The following is a 10843-nucleotide window of genomic DNA, read 5'->3' as shown; positions in this document are numbered from 1 at the left end:
TACTTCAGGCTTCCAAGTAGCCAGGACTACAGGCACATGCCACCACACCCAGCTACTTTTTTGAATCTTTTGTAGAGATGTGGTTTCACCATGTCGCCCCAGCTGGTCTCAAACTCCTGTGCTCAAGCGATCCATGTGCCTTGGCCTCCCAAAGTACTGGGATTATAGGCGTGAGCCACTGTGCCCAGCCTGAACTTTCAAATGGAAAAAAAAATTGAAAGCAAATTTCTGCATGTTTCTATATTCTACACAGGCAGCCATAAGCATAGGTGTAACCCTGATGGCATGTTTGTACTAGTTCTGGTGTAAGAATCTCGTCCTGATTTCTGAAGTTGAAGTTTTGTTTGTTGAGTATTTGTGAACCCTTTAAAGAACCAGATTTTATTTTACCTTGGCCTCTTCATCATCTAAATAGTACAAATTGCTACATTAAACACTGTATTCTCAGACTTCAAAGGGCATTAACTACCATTATGTATATCTCCATCTTACCCATGAGAGGGCAGTAGAATACATACATGTGAATTCATTTATTAATCTATAAATTTGGTTTCATACGTGATACTTGGAATTCAACCTGCCTTATTTTGCCAAATAATCTTCCTGAATGCAGGGGTCAAAAAGTGCATTTCTGGGCTGGGTGCAGTGGCTCATGTCTGTAATCCCAGCACTTTGGGAGGCTGGCAGGAGGACTGCTTGAGCTCGGGAGTTGGAGACAAGCCTGGGCAACAGAGCAAGACCCTGTCTCTACAAAAAAATAAAAATAAAAATATTAGCCGAGGTGGTGGTGCATGCTTATAGTACTAGCTACTTGGGAGGCCGAGGTGGGAGGATTCTTTGAGCCTAGGAAGTTAAGGCTTCAAGCGAGCTGTGATTGGGCCACTGCACTCCAGTGTGAGTGACACAAAGAGACCCTGTCTCAATAAATAAATAGATAGATACATTATATACGAATTTTTTTTTTTTGGTGGGGGAAGCGCATAATGATCAGTGTGCAAAATTTACTACAAACAATATCCACATTTATTTCCTCATTGGGACATGATTTTTTTAAAGTATGTCATTACTTTTTTTTCCCCCATCATAGAATGTAATTTCTGTTTTACTGTCTACAGGTCATAGTTTCACAACGGTTTGGGATATGCTGCCTTTATTGTTTGGGTTAAGTTTGCTTGTGACAGTCATCCGTGATATGTAACTAAACACCTCTCTTTCTGGTAGTCTTCTATTTTGGTACCTCTGTGTGAATAAATGTAGGAAGAGTTTGGTCACCAGACCCAAGAGGCTCTGGCTGGGTGGGGTGGGGCGGGGTGGGGCGGGGCGGGGCGAGGCGGAGTGGGGTGGTTAACAAGTGCCTGGGAAACAGGCTTAACTGATCCTTGTCCCGCAGCCTCGGTGAAACTGGGTTACAGCTTGCAGTAGGCACAACACCGTGCACATACCTAAGCAAGAGCGTGTTGCAGGCGGAGCGCTTAGGCATGTGTGTCTCAACAGGGCGTGGGGGCTGACCTCACGCACTGGGAGTATCAAGGCACCCCTGTTCTGAGATTCCAAGCCTGAGGTGCCGCGAGAGTTACCTGCTTCTCTTGACGTTTCAAGTTGGCATCGTAGTGCAATTGTTTGCTCATTGAGGTCAGCCTAGGAAACAGCGCTTGGATTCCCTGATTAAGCAAGGTTTTATCTTGTTGAGTAGTTGTGAAGGGCCGTCGCCGTGGAGCCGATGCGACGGCAGGCGAAGGCGATGGAACTCTGGCTCGAGGGCTCGGCCGGACGACAGTGACACTGGTCGCCCGCCTGCTGGAGCTGCAGTGACCGAGGTCCCGGCAACGTTCTGGCCATTCAGCGGACTTGAGGCGTGGTGGTTCCCCTCACCGCCGGCCGGGGCGGTGTCGGGGGCGGGCGTAGCGTGAGGGGTGGGAATAGGAGCCAATAAGAACTGAGCCTTGCCAGGGAGGGCGTGGCTAGGGGGTGGGGCTGCAGCCGGGACGGAGCCTTTGGCAGGGCCTGCGGGGGCGGGACGGAGCGGACCCGAGTGAGACCCGGGAGACTAGCCTGGCCACAGAGACAACGTTGAGGTCCAGACAGGTAGAAGTCGGGGTGATTCGGAGCGGGGTTTCAAGCCGCAGGGGCTTCGGACTCTCGGGGCTGTTGGCATCACCCTTCTGGGCGTCGGGTGCGGGGCTGTGGCGCCGGCGGAGGTGGTGTCTGCGCGCCCCGCTGTCTGGGCGCCTCCTCCGTCCGGAGGAGCAACCGGTTGTTGGGCCCAGCTTTGGGACGTCCTCTCGTGGCCGCACGGGTTGTGGCGGAGCCTGGCTGAGGACCTCTTCGCTCACCTCAGGGGCTTGGGGACCCCTAGGCTGGGCGCCGCTCTCTGCTGGGGAAGAGGGAGGGAGCGCCCCGCAGCCCGGGGAAGCGCGGGCTTTCTCCAAAATTAGCCAGTAAGCTTGAACTTCGACATGCTGGGACGATGCACTTCCAAACAATTTTTTGCTTTTTTTGGTGTTTTGATTCTTAACAGCATCTAATACGCACAATACCGAAAGTTGTCAAGTAGAATTTTAATTTAAAAATCTGACAGTGGAACACCTTAAGAGGATTTGAGTAAACAGAGCTGTATAGCAGCTGATGATTAGATTATGAGTCAAAAGGCTCAAGTCTAGGGCTAGAACCCACGGAACCAGAAGTGATACCTCGGCCAAGTTAACTTCCTGGGCCTCTCTTTCCGTAACTGTGAAACTGGCAAGTTCATGCCCATGGGTATTCTCAGGGTCAAATGAGATGAGTGACAGTATTCTACAAATGTCAGATATTTGAACGTGAGTGTGGAGCGTGTATATTCTGTGAAGCAACTACTGCGTGCCTGGTACATAGTAGGCACTTTACAAACGTTTACCCTAAAGCTAGTGATTCTTCTGCAGTGTTTTAGATAAAGTGATAGATCCTTGCTTACTGTGTAAATAAGTTGTTTAAACTTTTCCCACAAAGTCACCCCCATTGTTTGAGTGTGTTCTATTTTTAAATGATTGATGAAATTTTCTAGAATAGCACAGTGGTGTTATCTATACACGGTTGCTGAATCATTTACCACGAAGTCTGCAGCAATCAAATCTACTTCTTTGTCTTAGCTAAATAGTTGTAGTTTAAGATACCTGCTAAAGTAAGCTGGGAATATTGCGCCAAATCAAGACTTTCATTTGTTTTTGTGAATTGACGGGCTGCTTATAGGAAGATTTAAATCTTCCAAAATATTGTTAATATATAGCCATATTTTTTCATACAGCCTTTATTATAGACGTTTTTGTTCTTTACTATGGATATGTGTGCGAGGGATTTTAGCCTGGAGATGGGAAATAAAAAAGAAAATGGCAGTTTTATAACCCGTAGACTTTTGCTGGGGATACTTGTAGGCCTGTTCTGAGTTTGCCAGGCAGAAACCAGGAAATGTAGTAATTATGTGTCTTGGTCTTTCATTAGTTGGGGTGTGTGTGTGTGCGTGTGTGTGTTTAGTGTGGCAGTACGTTTTTTAAATGCAGCAATAAAGGAAGAATATTCATTTTTCTTAATGACAATAAGGAGTTTTCTAAAGCTGGAAATTATATTACTTTTAAATGATCTGTAGTGAGTCTTAAGTTATAGGCAAGAATTTTAGACCACTGGGTACCATGATCAAATTAAATGAAGTGGTAGAGGGAAAGTTACTAGTGAATGTAATTTTTGTGTGTGTTGCTTTAGAAGTTTTACTTAAACATGTTTCAGCAATTCAGTGGAGGATGGGTCTTGTGAAGCTACTTTAAAACATGAGTTTTAAACATGTACTCCATGTATAAAATTTTCTGTGATTTACAATTTGTTGATCTTGGAGGTCTGAAAGCTTACATTCATATTGTTTTTTGAGGGCCTACTATACAGTAGGCACAAGATTATATTTATGTAAGAAGCAGTATGTAATTCCTTTCATCTAGGAGATTCCATTCTCCCAAGTGGGCTAAAATAAGTACCGAAAAAACAAAAACTGTTTTTAAAGCGGATGGTAACAATAACATCATCAACTATCATTCATTGGTTCCTATTCTGTGCCAGGCAGTATTCTAAATTCTTTACATGTATTAGCTTACTTAAGCCTCACAACAGCACTGTGAGGGATGTTATTATGATCATCTCATTAAGAGGCATAGAGAGGTTGAGTAACTTGCCCATGATTAGACAACCTAGATAGCAAAAGCAGGATTCAAATCAGTCATACTCCAAGGACCTGATTGTAACCTTTGCACTATACTGAGTTTCAAATTCTGTGAGTGAGATACAAATGACATCTAATAGGTATTTTAAAAAGAGGTCTATAAAAAAACTATTTCAAAAAGAAAGAGAAAAAAACAAACTGTTATTGCAATATATAGGTGAAGGCATGTCCAAGATACGATTTAATTATAGTTTGTATGTAGGAACCCTTTTTTTTGTTGTTGTTGCCAGTGAATGACATGGGGTTGATTCTAAGCTCTCAGTCCCTCAGTAACAACAATTAACAATATGAGGTACTTATTTTTCATTAAAAAGCACATCATAACTTCTTTCATTAAGAAGTTAAAAATATCTGTTCTCAGACCGTAAATTAAGTGTTAGATTCAAGAAGAGAAAATGCTTCCCTATCTTCAAGAAGCTTATAACCCAACATGTAAATAAGTCCCTACAATTTCAGCGTGATAAGAGTTGTAAAGAAGTATAGATTTAGGTAAGTTTGAAGAGATGCAAGAAAAAGAAAGAAGTATAGATAGAATTTAACCACTAATAAGGAAAAATCATTCTGCATGTGGTAGGGAGGACGATTAGAGAGAAGATATTAAATTTGGCTTTGAAGGATGAATAGGAGTTTGCTGAAATTGGGTCAGGAAACAGGAGATATGAACGAAAACCAGGGATAAGTGTGCAAGTATATGGTATGTTTGAGGAATGTGTTGTAGTCCATTATCACTGAAGGCCAAGGTGTATAAAAATGGGTGGTTGGGCTAAAGGAGATGGTGCCTGGAAATAAGATGAAAAAATAAAATTGCAAAGCTTCCTTGCTGATTGCATTAGGATCACTAAAATTGCTAGGTAATGTGGTATTTCACTTCCCTTCATTTGGAACAATGAGTGAGTAATTAGTTCAGTTTGGCAGAATGTTTCACTAAAAAATATGGTGTTAAAGTTTGAAGTACAAGATATAAAACAACATTACAGACTTAGGTAAGTAAAAAGTTAAGATTTAGGGTCAGGCGTGGTGGCTCATGCCTGTAATCCCAGCACTCTGGGAGACCAAGGCGGGTGGATCAAGAGGTCAGGAGATCAGGACCATCCTGGTCAACATGGTGAAACCCCGTGTCTACTAAAATACAAAAATTATCTGGGTGTGGTGGCATGTGCCTGTAATCCCAGCTACTTGGGAGGCTGAGGCAGGAGAATCATTTGAACCAGGGAGTCAGAGGTTGCAGTGAGCTGAGATCGTGCACCTGCACTCCAGCCTGGCAGCAGAGTGAGACTCTGTCTTTAAAAAAAAAAAAAAAAAAAAGTTATGATTCAGAAAAAGAGAGAAAAAAGTCTTCTGGTGCTAGGTCGTGAAGAGCCAGAGTATTGTGCTAAGGACTTTGGACCTGATTCTAAAGACAATGGAGACCCAGTGAAGGATTTTAGATATAGGTATTTAGGAAAGATAAGCTGAAGATGGTTTGGAGGCTGAATTGAATGAAGAGAGACAAACGGTAGGGAGATAAGTTAGGAGGCTATTGCTATTGAAATAGTCCAGATAAGAGAGGATAGGGGCCTGGAGTAGGAAAATAGTAATAGGGATGGAGAGGAGAGGATAGATGGTGAAGATGTACAATTTGACAGGGCTTTAAAATCAGTTGGCTCAGAAGAGGAACAGAAAAGTAAATGACTTAGTTTTTTAACTTGGAAAACTGTTTGGATGAAGGGTCTTGTTTTATTTTTTAATATTGGAGGAAGATAGTTGTTTCTATTTTGAACATGTTGAGTTTGAATTGTCTTTGGAGCATTTAAGTGGAGATGTCAAGAGAGGATCTAGAGTCCAGAGGCCAGGCTAAAATTGGTGATTCAGATTTCAGAGGTAGCCGGTAAGTGTTAATTGAAGCCGTAAGAGCAGATGAAATTGCTCAAGGGAGCATATAGAATTAGAAGAGAAATGCAGTCACTCATTTATTCCAGAAGTACAGATGCTCCTCAATTTTCGATAGGGTTATGTCTGAATAAACCCGTCATAAGTTGAAAATATTGTTAGTCAACATATGATAAACTTACGAAGGGTTTATCCGAACGTAACCCCATCAAAAGTTAAGGAGGGTACTGAGCACATACTGCTTTGGCACCGTCATAAAGTTGAAAAATCGTTAATTTAAACCATCATTAAGTCAGGGACTCTCTGTATCGCCCAACGTATTATTGGAGCTTCTCTTTGTAAAAAGCTTTATAGCAAATTCACAGCTACACAAGAACGTTGATCTTCTGGCTTTATTATGGAATTATTTTTCTGTCTATTTGCATGGCACATATAACTTATTTACTTTTTTTTTGTTCAAGAGACAGGGTCTTGCTCTGCTACCCTGGCTGGAATACAGTGATGCAATCATAGCTCACTGCAGCCTGGACCTCTTGGGCTCAAGGGATCCTCCTGCTTCAGTCTCCTGAGAAGCTAGGACTACAGGCATGCACCACCACCCCCTGCTAATTTTTGTTTTTTATTTTATTTTTCTTGAAACAGAGTCTTGCTCTGTTGCCCAGGCTGGAGTGCAGTGGTGTGATCTCAGCTCACTGCAACCTCTGCCTCCCAGGTCCAAGTGATTTTCCTGTCTCAGCCTCCCAAGTAGCTGAGACTACAGGCGCACACCACTACGCCTGGGTAATTTTTGTATTTTTAGTAGAGATGGGGATTCACCATATTGATGAGGCTGGTCTCGAACTCCTGACCTCAGGTGATCCACCCGCCTTGGCCTCCCAAAGTGCTGGGATTACAGGCGTGAGCCACTGCACCCGGCCTGACCCCCTGCTAATTAAAAAACAATTTTTTTGCCCAGGCACAGTGGCTCACACCTGTAATCCTAGCACTTTGGGGGGCCGAGGCGGTGGGTCACTTGAGTCAGGAGTTTGAGACCCACCTGGCCAGCATGGTGAAACCCCATCTCTACTAAAAATACAAAAATTAGCTGGATGTGGTGGCGTGTGTCTGTAATCCCAGCTACTTGGGAGGCTGAGGCAAGAGAATCACCTGAACCCAGGAGGTGGAGGTTGCAGTGAGCTGAGATTGTGCCATTGCACTCCAGCCTGAGAGACAAGAGTGAAACTCCGTCTCAAAAAAAATTTAAATAAATAAATAAATTTTTTTCTTGTGTAGAGATGGGGTTTCACTGTGTTGCCCAGGCTGATCTTAAACTTCTGGGCCTAAGCACTCCTTCTGCCTCAGCCTATCCAAGTGTTAGGATTACAGGCATGAGCCACTGTGCCCAGCTTCCGTTTACTGTCAATCAAAGCTTCGAAAGCATATTCCTATCCCAACACTGGATCTTTAGTTCTTAGAAGTCATAGACAAAGCTTAAAAAACAACAAAAGACTGTCCCCATGCCTATAATCAGCACGTTGGGAGGCCAAGATAGGAAGATCACTTGAGCCCAGGAGTTTTAGACCAGCCTGAGCAATATAAGGAGACCTCGTCTCTACAAAAAATTTTAAAAAGTTAGCCGGCATGGTGGCACATGCCTGTGGTCCCAGCTACTTGGGAGGCTGAGGTGGGAGAACTGCCAGAACCCGGGAGGCAGAGGTTGCAGTTAGCCGAGATCGTCCCATTGCTTTCCAGCTTGGGTGACAAGACAAAAAAAAAAAAAAATAACAATATGGTCTTCTAAGGCAGGGGTTAGCAAATATTCTGTAAAGGGCTAGATAGAAAATATTAATATTTTGTACTTTGTGTGCCATACAGTCTCTGTCACAACTACCCAATTCTGCCAAAAAGCAGCCATAGACAACACTTAAATGAGTAAACGTGGACTGTGTTCCAATAAAACTTTATTTATGGACACTGAAATTTGAATTTCATATAATTTTCACATCACAAAATGTTGTACTTATTTGATTTTTCTCTTCAACCATTAAAAAATGTAAAAACCACTCTTAACTCAGAGGCCTTGCAAAAAAAGGCGGTGGGCCAAATTTGGCCCACAGATAGGCCATAGTCTGTCAACCCTAAGGAATCTTCGAAATACTTGAATTCGTAAGCTTGGTTTAGAAAAAAAAATCGTGATTCTTCATAATCATGTTTTTAACCTCCTGTTTTTAAATTCTAGTACATTTCTTAAAATAATTAAAACATTTTCATTCATCCCCCATTTCTCATTCAAATGGAAAGTACTCCCTTAGATACAGAGAAATAGATTAACTTGTACAGAGTCAGAATAAAAAAGTATGTTTGAAAAATATTTTTTGATATTCGGTGTTCTTTACTGAATCAATAAAACATTGATCTTTTCGCTTCAGTGAAAGTGGGGACATTGAAACCTGGGTGAAATAAAAGATAAACTTGAAGGGGTATTCTGCACTGGTTCCCAGAGGGTTGGACAGGATGGAATTTTTTTCTCTTTTTCTTCTGCCCTGAATGAATAAGTTTTATCCTAAAGAAAAGAAAACATGACAATGTCTTCACTTGGTAAGCAGTATAGCAAATTATAAGACTGAAGGATTAAGTAAATGATGGTAAGAGAAGAAAATTTAAAGGACTGACTTCTTCACATCTATCTATTCCAGGTGTTTACCCATTTTTTTCCTTCCTCCTTTTCCCTTTTCCCTCTTCCCTTTCCTTTTCTTTTCTTGGTCTTTCTCTGTCACCCAGGCTGGAATGCAGTGGCACAATCATAGTTCACTGCAGCGCCTCCAACCCTGGGCTCACGCGATCCCTCCACCTCAGCCTGCCAGTTAGCTAGCACTACAGGTGCACGCCACCAAGACTGGCTAATTTTTAAAAAAACTTTTTGTAGAGATGGGGTCTCGATACGTTGTCTAGGTTGGGCTTGAACTCCCGACCTCGGGATCCTCCCATCTCAGCCTCCCAAAGTGCTGGGATTACAGGTATGAAGTCATTATGCCTGGCCCCTGTTTTTGAGGAATAAATTCAAGATTTTTTTTTCTTATGAATCTTAGACTTCTGGTTAGTGGCATGAAAACAGAGTTTTTAGCACTTAGTTCAGGCAATATTAATCCATTTATATTATTTAAAGGTTATGCTCTACTTTTTAAAGTTAAATGTCTAACTTTCGTAGTTTTCATAGCAGTGATAAATATTTACAACAAAGGATATGGAGAGAAATTATTTTTTTCCTTCAAGTTTGAATTCATAGAAATGACATGTTTGCGGATTTTTTGTTTGTTTGTTAAAATTCAGGACAGATTGGTGGGGGAGAGAGAGAGAGTTATTTTTGCTGCTACTTAAAAGGGATTTGCATTTTTCTCTGTCTTTTTTTCTGTTGGAGTAAAAAACAAAATCTCCCAGCTGTGTGGGATGTGTTTGAATTGGTTACTTAGCAATGTAAAGCATAATTTTGTATTTAAATATTTATCTGTACTCTTTGATATTCTGATTAAATAAGGGTCTATTAAGGCTGTAATAATAGAGCCTTCTGTGAGGAAATGACATAGCCTGCTCCACAACAGTATTTACTGAAAATTTCCTTTTCCCTGGGCCCTATTTAAACTATAAGGGGTAACTTGGAACAAAAGGGGAAAATTATGTGAATTAGAGTGATGATCAGTTTAATCATGAGTGTAATGTGATAGCTATCATTGTATAGTTATATTGACATAAATCAGTGTTGAGCAAAGAGTGGGAGAATTTTGTCTGCTGTTGTTAAAAATGGTGAGTCGTTGAACCAAATTTTATTTTTGAACTTTGCATTCGTCAAGTGTGATATTTTCAAGAGTCTAGTGATAATTGTATTTTTAAATCAAACTGGATCAATTTGCCTTTCAAATTTGTTCTTTCATTATTAGAAGAAAAAAACGAAGTAAAAAATACAGAGATATGTGCAATAACTGGATCTGGAAGAACAAAAATGTTGAGGGAAAAAGTATAAGACTTTCAATGAAGATTATTTAAAATATGGCTTTATCAAATGGGCAAAATCTGAGTAAAATGACAGACCCATGTCTTCATATAATGTTGCAAATGAAAATTAAAAATCTTTAAAGTTAAAAAGATTCTTGGAAACATAGCATACTGGACTTTTAAATAAGCCCTTTCAAATATTTTGAAAGAAAGAAAAAGAGAGAAAAGTTATTTCAGTTTCCTATTTATTCAATAATCATTCCTGAGAAAGATTATTGTCTCAGTTGTATATCAGTGGCATAAGGGAAAAATGTCTACATATCTCTTGAAAAAAGTATTCATCTAGAATTCATGGATGTTGTTGCCATGATTTTGATGCTAAATCAGCTGGAAATTAAAAATTATACTTCCTAGTGATGACATAGCTCTATTCTTTACCATTATGGGACATTTCAGCAGTACTTGTAAGATGGTTAGAGTCTGGTGCAGATTTTGCAATCCAAATCGATGGGGTCGCTGATATTGTAAGTTGTACTGTGCTTTTAGGTAGCGAAGATAATAAGGAGGATTTTCTTTTTTTTTTTTTTTTTTGAGACAGAGTCTCGCTCTGTAGCCCAGGCGCACAGTGGCACGATACCGGCTCACTGCAACCTCTGCCTCCCAGGTTCAAGCGATTCTCCTGCCTCAGCCTCCTGAGTAACTGGGATTACAGGTGCGAACCACCATGCCCGGCTGATTTTTGTATTTTTAGTAGAGATGCAGTTT

The 10843-nt window shown here is 41.2% G+C and overlaps 1 protein-coding gene across 4 annotated transcripts in view; it reads left to right on the top strand.

Annotated features, from left to right (window-relative positions):
• Positions 1 to 1744: 1744 nt before the first annotated feature.
• The window catches only part of DENND2C (DENN domain containing 2C), an 86484-nt gene continuing 77385 nt past the window's right edge, over positions 1745 to 10843 (top strand). The window contains exon 1 of one of the 4 annotated variants that reach the window (XM_063625818.1): positions 1745 to 1828. The gene's annotated coding sequence lies outside the window, so the exon portion shown is untranslated. Of the gene's footprint in view, positions 1829 to 1964; positions 2086 to 10843 lie in introns of those variants that run through there. The other 3 variants (XM_063625823.1, XM_063625817.1, XM_063625824.1) reach the window with 3 other exon arrangements.

This window comes from Symphalangus syndactylus, chromosome 12 (genome assembly GCF_028878055.3).
Source record: "Symphalangus syndactylus isolate Jambi chromosome 12, NHGRI_mSymSyn1-v2.1_pri, whole genome shotgun sequence".
Classification (NCBI taxonomy): domain Eukaryota; kingdom Metazoa; phylum Chordata; class Mammalia; order Primates; family Hylobatidae; genus Symphalangus; species Symphalangus syndactylus.
This window is presented reverse-complemented; position numbering and strand designations above follow the sequence as displayed.